The following is a 12,274-nucleotide window of genomic DNA, read 5'->3' as shown; positions in this document are numbered from 1 at the left end:
ACAATTATTTTGAAATGGTAAGCCTATACACTGAAATGTGAATTCCCTTGAGCTTGTATGAGCCACATCAATATGCAGGATGAGGTTCAACAGCGACATTAGTACACAATTATAAACCAGTTGTAAAATGTAGACCTGTGAAAGCTGGTGTCTGAACACCAATGATATCATGCTTCTCTTTGTGGGCAGTGATAAAATATACACACCATAGTCCTAGAAATGCATAACATGATGACAATAAACTCACAAATACTTTTTCAGAACCGTCCACAGTATCTGCAAGTGAAACGTCAAAAGAAAACGAGAAGTCTCTAACTGGAACACCGTTGAAATCAGTACTGAAAAGAGGACACACCACAACTGAATAATCCAATCCACATCTGTGGTGAGGGAGAAAATGGCCCCCCTGGAATGCCCCCTAAGATCATAACAAATAGCCTCCACACACACACACACACACACACACACACACACACACACACACACACACACACACACACACACACACACACACACACACACACACACACACACACACACACACACACACACACACAAAAGCCTAACATGTTTGGGCTGTTGGAAGAAAAGAAAAGAGCAGATGAATACAGCTGGAGGTCCTGCTTGTGTTTGATGGAAACAGAGAGGATATGAACAAACCCAGCAGGTTACTGCTCCAGAACTAGAAATGCATTTTACTTATGTGGGACGACACTCAATACGCAACCTGATAAAAGTTATTGTGTTTCAAGAATAATTAATTTGATATAACATTTCAGTTTTATGTACTTTGACTGTACCTAACTCAATCCTCACTTGAAATCATGTACCAGTACGTACCACTGTCAGTCAATCACTGTCAAGTAATTTAACACAAGTATTACACAGTTCATACTATCAGTCTTTCTTTAAAAATCATCTCATGGCGATATGTATATATGGTTTCCAGACACCTCACAGTGTGAACACAATGTTATCACAGTGTGGTTGTGGTTGCTGTTGTGGTTTCCTGAACTGAGCACACATCACAAAAGCACCCTATCAAGGCTTATGGTGTCTGCTTCCCCCTAGTGTCTTGCTCCTAACAGTGCATCCAGCGTTCACTCTTTCTGAGTGGATAGCCTTTGTCTACGCTCAGTAGACTGTTCACACGCCAGTACTTGTCTCTCTTGAAGAAGTAGATTTTTCCATTGGTCCAGGTAAAGGCAGAATCAGGGCTGGAGGGCACCCCATTGAAGAGGTTAGACAAGGGTTTGGGGTACACGTTGAGGTTACTGGAGCGCAGCTTATCCCACTGCCAATACCCTGTACCCTGAGGAGACGGACAACAGAGGACAAAGGTGATTAGTACAAACATTTTTTTTAAGGTGGTTATTTGGCATATTCATCACATTCAAGCGGGTAAAAATACTAAGGCTTCAGTTGTTATCATTAATCTATTATCACAACTTACTGAAACCATAAAGCTCAGTTGTCATTTGTAACAATGTTGATTTTACTGGTTAAAAAGTATAGACAGAATTGTGCTGTGTTGTGTTCAACTACAGTGCCTTGCGAAAGTATTCGGCCCCCTTGAACTTTGCGACCTTTTGCCACATTTCAGGCTTCAAACATAAAGATATAAAACTGTATTTTTTTGTGAAGAATCAACAACAAGTGGGACACAATCATGAAGTGGAACGACATTTATTGGATATTTCAAACTTTTTTAACAAATCAAAAACTGAAAAATTGGGTGTGCAAAATTATTCAGCCCCTTTACTTTCAGCGCAGCAAACTCTCTCCAGAAGTTCAGTGAGGATCTCTGAATGATCCAATGTTGACCTAAATGACTAATGATGATAAATACAATCCACCTGTGTGTAATCAAGTCTCCGTATAAATACACCTGCACAGTGATAGTCTCAGAGGTCTGTTAAAAGTTCAGAGAGCATCATGAAGAACAAGGAACACACCAGGCAGGTCCGAGATACTGTTGTGAAGAAGTTTAAAGCCGGATTTGGATACAAAAAGATTTCCCAAGCTTTAAACATCCCAAGGAGCACTGTGCAAGCGATAATATTGAAATGGAAGGAGTATCAGACCACTGCAAATCTACCAAGACCTGGCCGTCCCTCTAAACTTTCAGCTCATACAAGGAGAAGACTGATCAGAGATGCAGCCAAGAGGCCCATGATCACTCTGGATGAACTGCAGAGATCTACAGCTGAGGTGGGAGACTCTGTCCATAGGACAACAATCAGTCATATATTGCACAAATCTGGCCTTTATGGAAGAGTGGCAAGAAGAAAGCCATTTCTTAAAGATATCCATAAAAAGTGTCGTTTAAAGTTTGCCACAAGCCACCTGGGAGACACACCAAACATGTGGAAGAAGGTGCTCTGGTCAGATGAAACCAAAATTGAACTTTTTGGCATCAATGCAAAACGTTATGTTTGGCGTAAAAGCAACACAGCTCATCACCCTGAACACACCATCCCCACTGTCAAACATGGTGATGGCAGCATCATGGTTTGGGCCTGCTTTTCTTCAGCAGGGACAGGGAAGATGGTTCAAATTGATGGGAAGATGGATGGAGCCAAATACAGGACCATTCTGGAAGAAAACCTGATGGAGTCTGCAAAAGACCTGAGACTGGGACGGAGATTTGTCTTCCAACAAGACAATGATCCAAAACATAAAGCAAAATCTACAATGGAATGGTTCAATAATAAACATATCCAGGTTTTAGAATGGCCAAGTCAAAGTCCAGACCTGAATCCAATCGAGAATCTGTGGAAAGAACTGAAAACTGCTGTTCACAAATGCTCTCCATCCAACCTCACTGAGCTTGAGCTGTTTTGCAAGGAGGAATGGGAAAAAAATGTCAGTCTCTCGATGTGCAAAACTGATAGAGACATACCCCAAGCGACTTACAGCTGTAATCGCAGCAAAAGGTGGCGCTACAAAGTATTAACTTAAGGGGGCTGAATAATTTTGCACGCCCAATTTTTCAGTTTTTGATTTGTTAAAAAAGTTTGAAATATCCAATAAATGTCGTTCCACTTCATGATTGTGTCCCACTTGTTGTTGATTCTTCACCAAAAAATACAGTTTTATATCTTTATGTTTGAAGCCTGAAATGTGGCAAAAGGTCGCAAAGTTCAAGGGGGCCGAATACTTTCGCAAGGCACTGTACCTTGAAAAACACCAGCGGCATCAATATTAGGTGGGAGGCGTTTGAGCTCTTTGGGATACCCGTACACCAGTTTTCTCCTGGACTATCTCCACACTATATCATCTGTGGTCAGAATCAGTTTTGGTGAGTAGGCTGAAATGAAGTGAGATTAACAGTAACACATTCTGGGCCGGATCACTGTCAGTCAATCACTGTCAAGTAACTTAACACAAGTATTACACAGTTCATACTATCAGTCTTTCTTTAAAAATCATCTCACTTTACCTCATTTGTTAATCAAAAACATTATACTTTTTAAAATCGAGAAAATATTGTACCTTTAAAAAAGTATGTTTTGTTGGTTCTCTGAGAGTAAACAGCTGTTTTCAGGTTCCCAGGCAGTCCCATCCACAGCCGGTCGATCTTCATGGGTGCATTGTGCCCCATGTCAGAGACCGTCCACACATAATCACCACTGAAGGCAAATGTCTTCCCCCATGGACCTGATGAGAAAGAGGGGCATGAAATAGAACACTGAAGGTCCAATCAGAGTGTGATGTCAACCTGTCATATCCCATCTTCAGTTCCAATGAAGAGAGTAAAATAAGGTTAGTTGGCTTTATCAGAGTAAGAAATATTGCTTCAATCTTTCTTGACTAGTGGAAGGCAAAACTTGGTGAGACAAAAATAAGCACTTCCAAAGGAGACTGCTCTTGAATGTATATCGCTGGCCAGTATTGTGCGCAGACAGTTTACCCAACATGATGGCATCTAGCCTGGCGGTGAAGGGGTCTGGGATGTCTCCCTCAGCATCAGGGAGGCTGTCTGTGGGGAGTGTCACTGTTGGCTCAACTGGAACACTTGTACCACGTTTACCTAAAACAGACATAATTGGTGGAAGGGATTAGACTTAGAGGATAAAAGCATTATATGTGACATTTGAGCCCTATTGTAATAATAAAGTATTCTGATAAGGAATACGGAAAGTGTGTATGGAAAGCCAGCAGGTCAGAAAATCCTCAGGTCAAACTCAGGCTCCACTTACCATACATAGCTTGGATGCCTTTTACGTCGTCGGGATGCAGACTGAAGTTGCTATGGTAACCAGTGTAAAGAGGGGCTATCAGAGCACTTCTGTATTGCGAGTGGTCTAAACCCAGGGCGTGGCCTATCTCATGGGCAGCGATGATACGTAGGTTAATGCCGTAGAACATGCCCTCGGTCCAAAACTAATCCTAGTCAAAATGAACAATGGGTGTGGGTGTTCAGCATGGGCCAGCACGTGATCTACAGATTTAAAATATGTTATATTATTTTATATTCCAATGGCAATTAGGGTTACTCCTACTGTGTGTGTGTTAGGCTATTGTTACTCCAACCCAATTGTATCCGGCCCATAGGCAGACGCACCCCTCCCGTCAAAAGGCACGGCACAAGTGGCATCTTTCGTGTGGAATGAGATCCTGATGTCAGCTCGTCCATACTCAACCTCTCGGAAGCTCAGGGGATCCACATCGTTCCAATACTTAAATGCAGAGCGGATGGCCCTCTTTGTCTCACTCTTCGGCACGTCTGGAGTGTAGTTGTAGATGCACCAGGTCAGGCTTCTCTTGCGCCAGTAGCCTACAGTAGAGACAAAAAAACATGCATTTTACTACAAACACGTCTAGACGAGAAACTACAAGTGTGTAAATGAAGATTATTTTTATTAGATGAGGATTATTATTATCATTTAATGTGCATAGTGTCTCCCTAAGTTTTAAGTCCTGACCAACCATCTGGGAAACAGTGGTCCATCCCACCCCCACATATAATATCCTGTCCACATGTTTTCACTCACCCAGCACTCTGTACTTGAGGGTTTTCTGATTGAAGGGGTCCTCTATGCCACAGCGAGACTGTCTCATCATCTCTAGGGTGGCCTTGTCAATCACTCCAGTGACAGGAAGGTCTGTTACCCTCTGGAACACCCTAGGGAAAGGAAGGACTGAAAGCTCCAATAGCAGATACAGCGTGTGTGTAAATGTAAGGCAAGGAAACATTTCCTTCCAATGGGAAATGTTATGCTAAAGAATTGCATTGATTGTAGTACATGTATCAATGTGACTTGCAAAAAGCTATACAATAGAGCTGTGTTTGGATCTGTATTCATAAAGGGTGCATTTAGAGTAAGTGTGTTCAGATTTGTTGTGTTGGGGAAGAGGAATCACACATTGCCATGAAGAATTACACATGTAAGTTGTTGTTGTGTTCATAGAATGTAGTTTGTGTTGCTGTGGATCTACTTTACCTGAGTACCTCAATTACATCTTCTTTCTGGAAGCCCTGGTTCTGAGGATCCAGTGAAGTGTGCCATACTTCATCAGGTATGCCTGGTAACACAATAATCACAGTGGGATACAAGGGTTAACTTTAGAAGTTTCAAAGTGATATTATTCACCTCTATCATTATGAATGACAACAGCCACAAGAGAAACCAATGCTGATTCAGTTGCAGTCTACCAGAAAGACTGTAAAAGCCACAGGTTGTACATATGGCACTTTGCATCATACAATGGGTTTATACATGGTCCAGTTCAGATAAAGTTTGTATTATGACAATAATGCACAGTATTCAGAAGTTGCACTGCAATTCAAATAATGGAGAAAGATACACTGCTATAAAAGCCTCCACTCTTCTGGGTAGGCTTTCCATTAGATGTGGGAACATTACTGTGGGGACTTGCTTCCATTCAGCCACAAGTGCATTAGTGATGTTGGGCACTGATATTGGGCCATTAGGTGTGTCTCACAGTCAGTATTCCAATTCATCCCAAAGGTGTTCGATGGGGTTGAGGTCAGGGCTCTGTGCAGGCCAGTCGAGTTCTTCCACACCGATCTCAACAAATCATTTCTGTATGGGCCTCGCCTTGTGCACGCACGGGGGCATTGTCATGCTGAAACAGGAAAGGGCCTTCCCCAAACTGTTTCCACAAAGTTGGAAGCACAGAATCGTCTAGAATGGCATTGTATGCTATAGCGTTAAGATTTCCCTCCACTGGAACTAAGGGTCCTAGCCCGAACCATAAAAAACAGCCCCGGACTATGCATTGGGGCAGGTATCGTTCTCCTGGTCCGTTGGACTGCCGGATGATGAATCACACTTTCCACTGCTCCAGAGTCTAATGGTGGCGAGTTTTACACCACTCCAGCAAACGCTTGGCATTGCGTATGGTTATCTTAGGCTTGTGTGTGGCTGCTCAGCTATGTAAACCGATTTCATGAAGCTCCAGGCGAACAGTTCTTGTGCTGAAGTTGCTTCCAGAGGCAGTTTGGAACTCAGTAGTGAGTGTTGCAACTGAGGACAGACGGTTTTTACATGCTACGCACTTCAGCACTCAGTGGTCCCGTTTTGTGAGCTTTTTTGACCTACGACTTTGCGACTGAGCCATTGTTGCTCCTAGACGTTTCCACTTCACAATGTCAGCACTTACAGTTGACTGGGACAGCTCTACCAGGGCAGAAATTTGACGGACTGGCTTGTTAGAAAGGTGGCTTCCTATTCTGGTGCCATGTTGAAAGTCACTGAGTTCTTCAATAAGGCCATTCTACTGCCAATGTTTGTCTATGGAAATTGCATGGCTGTGTGCTCGATTTGTGAATGGCTAAAATAGCCGAATCCACTAATTTGAAGGGGTGTCCACATACTTTTGTATATATAGTGTATATTATAATACATTTGAAAGAAGCTGGTAAATTCCTACCGTTGCTTCAGTGACCTCCATCCTCCTGTCCATCACTCCTGTCATTACACACTGCACAATAGCCATGAGCACTGTCATCTGCTGAAGGTCACCCATTTTGCCAAAGTTCTACACAGGTAAAACAGCTGTAAATGTTAGGAAAGCCAAGCAAATATGAGATTCGTAACAGACTTTGCAGGATGCTCTTGTCTTAAATACTTTGAAAACGTTCTTATACGTTCTTGAACAGATTATAAGGTACTGTACATTTGCTGCAGTTTGGTGGGTCCAGCGACCACTGTTGGCGACTGGCGAGGTATGAATTCAAGCAAAGAGTGATGAATTTAAAGGGGTGTGGCCCTGCTGACACTGCTCCTCAACCCACAACCCAACCCCTCCCCGTTTCTCAAATGGTCGTTCAGTACAGAACCGTTTTTGTTTAATTGAACGTTCCAGAAAGTAAAAACTTACTGAACGTAAACCAGGTGATAGCGCGCCTTATTTGGCAATGGTCTTGTTAAGTGTAGTTTTCCAATATATTTTGCATGATGCTTCCTTGACTAGACGTTACACAAAATGAAAAAGGCAGTAAGGCACATTTCCACGTATGACCAAATTCTAAGTTTTTGCTTACCGTTTTATACACATCTACAGTGTCTTCAGAAAGTATTCACACCCCTTGACTTTTTCAAAATGTTGTTGTGTTACAGTCTGAAATTTAAATGGATTCAGCTGACATGTCTTGGTCACTGGCTTACACACAATACCCCATAATTTCAACGTGGAATTATGTTTTTATCAAAAATTGCAATTGAAAAACAAAATAAAAAGGTGAAATATGTTGAGTCAATATGAATTCAATCCATTTGTTATGGCAAGCCTAAATACGTTCAGGAGTAAAATGTGCTTAACAAGTCACATAATAAATTGCATTTAACATTATTTTTTTACGACTACTGAAATGTAATTGTTCAGGTTTTTGGACCAATCGCGGATTGACTGCTCCAAAGCGGATTTTTGACCACATAGATGAAAGGAGACAGTGTTTTGAGTGCAATTACATGCACATTTCGAAAGGTTGCATAGAAAATAGATTGCCTGCTAGGGTGCGTTGCCATTTAACTATCTTGTGTCGATAAAAACAGTTGGACATAATGACGTCACACCTTTTCCCAAAAACCTACAATGTGTCTACATTTCTTTGATGTTGATGGGTTGATGTTTCCGTTACCCATTTAGGCAAATTGCGTAATAAATTGGCAACAGCAGTATGGCCTCCCACCGATCTGTTTCATGTCTCAGGTAGCCCGTGAAAGCCAGCATGGATAGAATGTAATAATTGACTAATATTTGTCATATTCTCAAAACTCATATGCCTAACATATCGCCAAGAATCTAGGCTAGGAAAGTCAGGACAAAATAGATTTTGCAGGCAGTAGGCTAGGCATTTAGAATAAATTGTGGAGTGGCGTTTACAGTTACGTGATCACATTCGGAAATCATCTTTTATTGTGAAAACTAAATTTCCGTCATAATTTGTCGCATTAATGAAAGTTCTACAAAATAAAAATCCACCAGTCAAACGATTGTTTTTTTATCTTTATAAAATATCTCATATATCTGCCGTTTCCATTACATATGTCACAATAATATTTTGGGGGGCGGCATTGCTTTTGTCAAATAAATCTGGGTCAATGGAAACCTGAATAAATCTGGGTAATTGGAAACCTGAATAAAGCTTGGTCAATGGAAACCTGAATAAATCTGGGTCAATGGAAACCTGAATAAATCTGGGTCAATGGAAACCTGCCTAGTGTTTGATCGTGCAGTGCTGTTTCACCTTGCTCGCGTGCGCCATCTAATGCAAGTTCGATTTTTGAACCAGATTTGATTCCATACAGTTGCTTCATAGATCAATGTGAGTTCTCATCTCACATGGGGCAGATATAATTTTTCTCTCTCCAAATCCTTTATTTACAATATTCATCCCATGCCCACACCCATCTCATTCTGAAAAGTGAAAGCATACCTGTGAGTGATCCCCCTGAAAACCAATCTGTGAGTTAATTTGACCATTGGAAAAATTGTTACTGCAATGGGGGTTGGATTGAACTTTGCCCTTTATCTTCATTTTCAAGGTGATGATTAGACTTTTCTTTCCAAAACAATAAAACATTTCATAATTTTTTTTTGTGTCCCATGGGGGATTTGAATATACAACACAAGTGGCAATAGATGCAATACACACATACACACATACACGTATTATCAGACCGTACCAATAGACTTCTGGTAAATATGCTTTAGTGAGCAATGTTGGGATCAGGTACAACTATGTTTACCCACCTCCAAAATGAATATTTATGAGCAATTCCCCCCATACACAACTTCTCACCTGAATACATGTTTTGAACATTTGCTGGGCAAAGGCTGGAATTGGGGTCGTGAGAGTTACCATTTAAACATTGTATGTTTGAACTACAGACTTCTGTTGTACCATTAGATTAGTCTATTCTTCTGCATCTATAGATACCAACCATTCATCTGTGTGATTAACAGGGGCTGAACTAGAGCGGTGTTTGTGAGACAAGGACAGATCCCAAAGGGGCATGGGGCTGGGTCTTTTTACAAAAACCTCTGTAGAATCCGAATGGTTTGAGCTACAAACTACATAAAGCTATCTATGAAACACTGAGCCTCATGTTTTTCTCTATGATGCTCACTAGCTACACAAGAGTCCTTACAAGGTAAGGAGTTCTTCTACATAGAAGTGCATAGAAAATCCCTTGACATAGTGACTTTAAAACTGTAATAAGTAAACATTGTGGCATTAACAAACTCTACACAGTTGTCACTGACTAGTTGGACATTAATTTCCCCATGAGCAAACAATTTATGTACTTATAGCATTCATATAAATTCATTTTTATCAGGTTCTTGCTTTGGCTGACCTTCTTTAAAAATGTACATGTGTCAATAAACTCATGGATTAAACTGTTGATGTCAAATTGTTTTGTGTTCAACTTGTAGCCCTGGTTGTCCTGAAAAGAAAATTGTAAAACACTTCATTGTGAGGCTAAATATAAGGGCTGGACAACAAGTCAGATAAATGAAAAGACGATTTCTGCTTGGGTCTCGGGACTGATAGGGTTAACAAAGATATCTATTCACAATGTATCTGTTTGGTCAGCCTGTAGGCTTCCAAGAGAAAGAGTCATACTTATTGAGTATGCAGGGTGAACCTAAGTACAATGTCATCAACTCAATCATGATTGCATTCTACAGCTGTTTGTAAGGACATTTATCTCATGTATCCGTTTGATGCCTATGGGGGTTCTGTGTGAATGCCCATCAATGATTAACAACATTGAACAAACATTGAATCGGGTTTGCTTTCTCAGCTACCAAATAAAAATATTTTAATTAATTTTCCTTCAACCCCACAGTGGTTAAAACAACACCAAACTTCAAACAAGCATGTATCTAGTCTTGGTACTTGAAATGTATATCCTTGCTTCTCTTTCCCTTGAGTATGTGTTTATTTATTTTTTTATTATACCTTTATTTAACCAGGTAGGCAAGTTGAGAACAAGTTCTCATTTACAACTGCGACCTGGCCAAGATAAAGCATAGCAGTGTGAACAGACAACAGAGTAAACAATATGGAGTAAACAATAAACAAGTCAATAACACAGTAGAAAAAAAATAAAGAGTCTATATACATTGTGTGCAAAAGGCATGAGGAGGTAGGCGAATAATTACAATTTAGCAAAGGGTCCTTCATGGAACCCAAAAGGGGTTATACCTGGAACCAAAAAGGGTTCTTCAAAGGGTCCTCCTAAGGGAACAGCCGAAGAGCCCTTTCAGGTTCTAGATATCCCCCGTTTTTCAGTTTTTTTTCTTTCAATTTTACCGCTAGTCAAACTATCCTACGGTAGTAGCTAGTGGTTAGGCTCAGAGAACCTGCTGCAAACATCAGTTGCACCAGCCAGAAAATGGCTGCTCTTTGTCTTTCACACCCTCTTCCTGCCCTGGCCTGTGAAAGTACAGTTGAAAGGATAAAGAACAGCTGTTGTAGTATCAGACTGGAGATTGTAAGTATGGACCCAGTGTGTGCCAGCTCTAACATCTAAATGTAGCGGGAATGTTAGAGCCGGCACACACTGAGTCCATACTTACAATCTCTGAGCCTAACCACTAGCACCGTAGGATAGTTTGACTAGTGGTAAAATTGAAAGAAAAAAAAACAGAAAAACGGGTGATATCTAGAACCTGAAAGGGCTCTTCGGCTATTCCCTTAGGAGGACCCTTTGAAGAACCCTTTTTGGTTCCAGGTATAACCCTTTTGGGTTCCATGAAGGACCCTTTCCACAGATGGTTCTACATGGAACCATTAAGGGTTCTCCTGTAACCAAAAAGGGTTCTCCTATGGGAAAAGCCGAATAACCCTTTTTTCTAAGAGTGTAGCTGGCTCCCATGTCTATTTACTGAAGCACACATCGCTTAGTTGTACAATAGCCTAACAAGACAGAGGTGTGAAAACAGTGTGTGTGGGGATGGAAAGAGGCATGCTAGTCTATTTTATTGTCGTGTGCCATGCTGGAATAGTTATGCTGGTGCCAGTGGAGTTATGTGGTGGCACATGTATAATGGGGCCGACTGGGATGGAGAAGTTGTCAGCCATAATTAAGGTCCACTCTAACATATACTGTACCTCTTCCAAATCACTGTCATAAGCTTTACAAGCTGCAAACAGTGGAGACACTGGGGTGGAGAGGAGGCTTTGTGTGGTTTTGGCATGGTCCAGTCTTCACGGGGAGTGTTTGTGGTGATGTGAGTACTTGAGGTCATGCAAGCAGAAAAGCTACTCCTTTCAATTAAGATTGAGTCATTTTGCCCACCAGCCGACTCTCTCTTGCCTGGGCACGAGGTTAGATTCTGGTAAATGTGTGTGATGGTGCATGTTTTGTCTGGAGAATAGTTTGCAACAGCCATTAAAGTGAAGAAGTTAGAGAAGGGATGGGCAACTTTGATGGGAGTGGGGGCTACAAAAAATCTGTCCTTATCATGAGTGGGTCTGCATACCCACATCCACGCAGTCAGAGCCGACCCTAGCCTTTTGGGGGCTGTTGTTTTGCAGACATTCACTAATTGAGTGAATGTCAGTGACTGACATAACAAGAGAAGAACTGCTGATGCACAAACACATTTTGGAAATTGATCCATCGGCCTTCAAAGGAGGGGCCGCGGGCCATCAGTTGACCATCCGTGAGTTAGAGGAATGGGTTCACAACCAGATGCCCCCATGCAAAAACATTTATTGATTTGCTTAATTCCTTTATTTATTCATCCTGCTATAAAAATAAATAGCATGTGCAAAAACATGCAGATTTCT

General features: G+C 41.3%; 1 pseudogene; it reads right to left on the bottom strand.

Annotated features, from left to right (window-relative positions):
- Positions 1-1,081: 1,081 nt before the first annotated feature.
- On the bottom strand, positions 1,082-6,996 carry LOC139414378 (matrix metalloproteinase-19-like; annotated as a pseudogene).
- Positions 6,997-12,274: the final 5,278 nt, after the last annotated feature.

The sequence above is a fragment of the Oncorhynchus clarkii genome, chromosome 7 (assembly GCF_045791955.1).
Source record: "Oncorhynchus clarkii lewisi isolate Uvic-CL-2024 chromosome 7, UVic_Ocla_1.0, whole genome shotgun sequence".
Lineage (NCBI taxonomy): Eukaryota > Metazoa > Chordata > Actinopteri > Salmoniformes > Salmonidae > Oncorhynchus > Oncorhynchus clarkii.
Note: the sequence above shows the minus strand (reverse complement) of the source record. Positions and strands in the feature narration are given on the sequence as shown.